General features: G+C 47.6%; 1 protein-coding gene across 2 annotated transcripts in view; it reads right to left on the bottom strand.

The window, feature by feature from the left end:
- Zdhhc14 (zinc finger DHHC-type containing 14) overlaps positions 1–4,410 on the bottom strand; it is a 260,087-nt gene that overhangs the window by 9,171 nt on the left and 246,506 nt on the right. The gene's annotated exons all lie outside the window — the stretch shown is intronic.

The following is a 4,410-nucleotide window of genomic DNA, read 5'->3' as shown; positions in this document are numbered from 1 at the left end:
GGATGCTGTGCAGGGAGGGACTGTGAGGATGCTAGTGGCTGGATCTGTGAGGTCAGAACACAGGAGGATGCTGTGCAGGGAGGGACTGTGAGGATGCTAGTGGCTGGATCTGTGAGGTCAGAACACTGGAGGATGCTGTGCAGGGAGGTACACAGAGGGTCTTCCATAACTCTTAGTACCCAGCTGTGATCTCACATCCACAGTGAGGTCAAGAGTTGAACAGGAGACAGGATGAGACAGATGTGGCTGATTTGGTCTCATTGACACCCACCCCCATTCACTATCGTGGCATCCAGAGGAGACCCCAGCAGGGGAACTGTGTCCTAAGGTAAGAGACTAGCTATGTTAGCAGAGCTGAAAACCAAACTCTGACAAGATCTTTACAGCAGACATTGTTCTCAGGACCCGGAGAAGTCCCACGGACTTCCCACAGTCCTACTCTAACCAGACATGATCAGAGCCCAGAGGAATTCACAGTGATTAACCATCAGCTGAACTGCTGGCCAAAATGGGGATGACACAAAATGTAAAGTTAACACTAGACCTTCTGAAACACCACTGTCTAATAAAGTGTCAACAGACACACAAAGACAAGGGAAAATGTGATAGAGTGGAAGGGGAGTTATAGAATCGAGAAGAATGATGACCAAGTGATGAACTCAGCAGTGAACAGGAAATGGAAGAAGAAGAAAAGAGCAGCGAACACTGAGACGGACCAGAACAAATGACCCCGTCTAAAGAACCGAGGGAAATGGCAGAATCATGTTCAGGCTGGCAGAAACCTATATTATTACTATTAAAATTGAAAATTCTGAGTATATGTGTATAATTGGAGGCCCTAGAATAAACAGAACAGGACTGATAAAGAAAACAATTATTAAAGACATACCCCAAGCAGCGTCATTGTGAGGATCACTCTGGACCAGCTAACTGGTTCACCTGACCCGTGCCCATGCAGGTGAGTTCTATGCAGGAAATCTCCACTGTACCAGCCGAAGTGATGCAAAGTGATGGTGTGGACGGGGGAGCATGGAGAGCATGCGTGAGCATGTAGTGAGTGCATTCACTGACCTGCACATGATAGTGGATATCTGTCTGTCTATCTATCTACCTATCTACCTATCTACCTATCCACCTATCCACCTATCCACCTATCTACCTATCTATCTATCTATCTATCTATCTATCTATCTATCTATCTATCTATCTATCTATCTATCTATCTATCTACCTATCTATCCCATCTATCCATCTATCCATCTATCTATCTATCCATCCATCCATCCATCCATCCATCCATCCATCTATCCATCTATCCATCTACCTACCTACCTACCTAGGATGCTAGGACAAAATACCCCATCAAAGTAACTTAAGGAAGGAAGAAAGGATTTGTTTTCCAGTTGGAAGGGACAGTCTGTTGTGATCATCACGCAGCTTCAGAAAGGCCACACCAGGTCAAATAGTTCCACGGGAGGTTTATTGAGAGAGAGAAGGGCAAGGTGGTGGCAGAAAGAGAAGTGGGCGGGAAGAGAGAGTGAGAGCGAGAGAGATCAGAGGGGTCTTTCTTTATATATGAATGGTGATGTAGTCATAGGTAAAGGTGGGAGGTGAGCCAAGTGGATTCTGGAAATATGGTGGCTGTTGCCTTGGCAACAGGTGTGTAGGTCGTGCCTATGTGATGTCACAGATTTCGGAGGTCCTGATGCCAACACAGTCTGTTAGGCCAGGGTAGACAGCAGCATGGTCACCAGGTGCCCATCATCAGGAGGCAGAGAAAGAATACCACTCATGCTAGTCTAGCTTCTGCCTTTCTGTGCATCCAGGAGCCAAGTTCAGAGAATGGGCTGCCCTCCTTCACCATGGGTCTTTCTTCAACAACAAGAAGATAACCCCCAAGAGTATGCCCAGCAGTTAACTCAGTCTAAATAGCCCCTACATAACCACACACTCATGCCTGGAAGCTCGTCTCCTAGGGGATTCCGGATGCAGTCAACCTGAAGTCACATAACCATCGCCGATAGATGTATTGATTAAATTGGGAGGGACCATAGACAGGTCACACATTCGGTTTTGTGACTGTGTCAAATGAATCATATTCTGCATAGAAAGGTTGTGGGTTGTGACTACCTCAGCCCTGGGAGGGGCCTTCAGGCTGCTGCTCTCTGTAAACACACCTTGGGGTAGAGGGGTTAAGGAGAGCATTTTGCATGGAATCAGATTGCCAAGGAAGAAACCTCAGCTCAGCCCTGAGTTAGCTGTGTTGCATACTTAATACTGAGGAATCTGTCTCTTCAATGGGACAATTAGCGTGCTTTCACTGGGTCTCATTAACGCCTCACCTTCAAGATTAAAGGAGATGTAAACACATGCAAAGAATCCAGTGACGTGTCAGACACACGGTAATTAATCGCAGCCTCATTCCTTCTCCCTCTCTCAACCAAGACAACTGATGGTAACTATTAGAGACTTGTAAATACGGGGGCTGGGACACCGAAGCACTGAAACACAATTTTTATCCCTGTGGTTATATTACTGCTATTAAAGTTGAAATCTGTGTATGTTCACATATGTGTGTGTGAGTGTGGTATGTGTGCTCTGTGTATGGGTATATGTGCCAGTGCTGAAGGCAGAGGAAGATGTTGGGCGTCCTGGTCTTCCACTCTCTGCTTTCTCCCTTTGAGTCGGGGTCTGCCACTGAAGCTGAAAGCAGGCTAGTGGCCAGGAAGGACTAGCAATCCTCCTCTTTTCACCACACGGCACTGTAGTGACAGACGCATGTGCCCACCATGCTTGACTTTAAATATATGTGCCGGGACCCTAACTCAGCTCTTCATGCTTGCACACTCACTGAGCCGTCTTTCTAGCCCTCCCAGTTGAGACACGATCTCATGTAGCCTGAGCTAACCAACCTGCTGCATAGCTGAGGATGACCTTGAACTCCTAATCCTCCTGCCTTCATTTCCCAAGGGATGAAATTGGAGGCAGGAGCCACCATACCAATTCCGAATGCCTTTTTAATCAAGAAGAATATTAATTCATTGAAGTTCATATGTCCCTGAAATTTGACTTAAATTCCCCTTAGGGTATGAACGACTGGTGAGAAATCTCCCCCAATAGTAGGTTTTCAAGGGGAGGAGACATGATGACAGGCTGTGTGAACTATAAGGGTTATGGGAGAGAAAAAAAATCCCACACATGTTGGCTTTCCATGCTTCTTCACTGGGGTGTAACATACCACAGAGTTCAGAGTAGGGGCTCAGGTCAAATTGTGTTTTCCTTAGGCAGCCTTCCCTAGGCTCTGTACACCCCAGATTTCTTAATCTATAAAATGGAGGCAATGTTAGTGCCCATCTCCCGTGGTCATTGTGAGGTCTCGGGAGTCATCATGGCACAGGTCACAGCAGGCTACAGCTCTACAGCATGCAAATAGTAAACACACATGATATACATAGGCATGAATGAAAAAAGAGGCCAGTGGGTGAGAGCTCAGCTGAGTGGCAACTTTGTCACACAGCTGGGTGCTCTGGCCGCAGTCCAATTAGCCCGGTACTTAGAGCATAGATGATGCAAATCATAAACATGTGTTCTAAGTGCTTGCTGGGACCGTGTGCTGCGTAGTTTTTTGGTTTGCTTTTGTGTGTTTTTGATTTGTCACACATGGGTCGTGCCTTCCCTTGACTGGTGGTCCTCAGTTCTCTAAGCAGGCAGGCTGAGCAAGCCATGGGGCACAAGCCAGATGCCAGCATTATTCCTCCAAGGTTTTCACTTCAGTTCCTGTGTAAAGTTCCTGTTTTGGTTTCCCTCCATGAACTGTGGCTCAGGGTATATAAGGCAAAGGAACCCTCTCCTCCATAAGTTGCTTTTTTGGTCTTTATCACAGCAGTAGGAAAAACAGAAGACAGATGGCCAATAAGCAGACTGCAGGACCGAACAGTGGCGGCATGGTGACAAAACAGGATGGGGCCAGGTAGCATCTGTATTGGAGGGACCGACTCTGAAGGAAGGCTGGCATTGAGCTATCCTCGGTCAGTCATTACTAGGAGTACTCAGCCCAATATCTGTAGGGTGAGGACTCTCATCTTCCACAAGCTCGGATCTTTCACAAATTTGGGCATTGGGCATTTTTCTCTTGGATGGAGGAGGATGGGAATCCGAAGCCTATCATGAGGGTCTAGTTCTGACCTCTGGGTCAGCACAGACCAGCCTTACTCAAAGACTCTTAACACTCTCACTAGTGGGCAGGAGTCTTGTGAAGTTCTGGCAGCTTCAAGCACGGAGCCCCTCTGAGGTCCTCAGAGCAGAGGCAGCTTAGTGAGGAGGAAACGACGGGGCTCCCAGTGAGGCGGACCTTCCCAGTGAGGCGGACCTTCCCGTGAGGCGGACCTTCCCAGTGAGGCGGACCTTCCC

Source organism: Mus caroli, chromosome 17, assembly GCF_900094665.2.
Source record: "Mus caroli chromosome 17, CAROLI_EIJ_v1.1, whole genome shotgun sequence".
NCBI lineage: Eukaryota > Metazoa > Chordata > Mammalia > Rodentia > Muridae > Mus > Mus caroli.
This window is presented reverse-complemented; position numbering and strand designations above follow the sequence as displayed.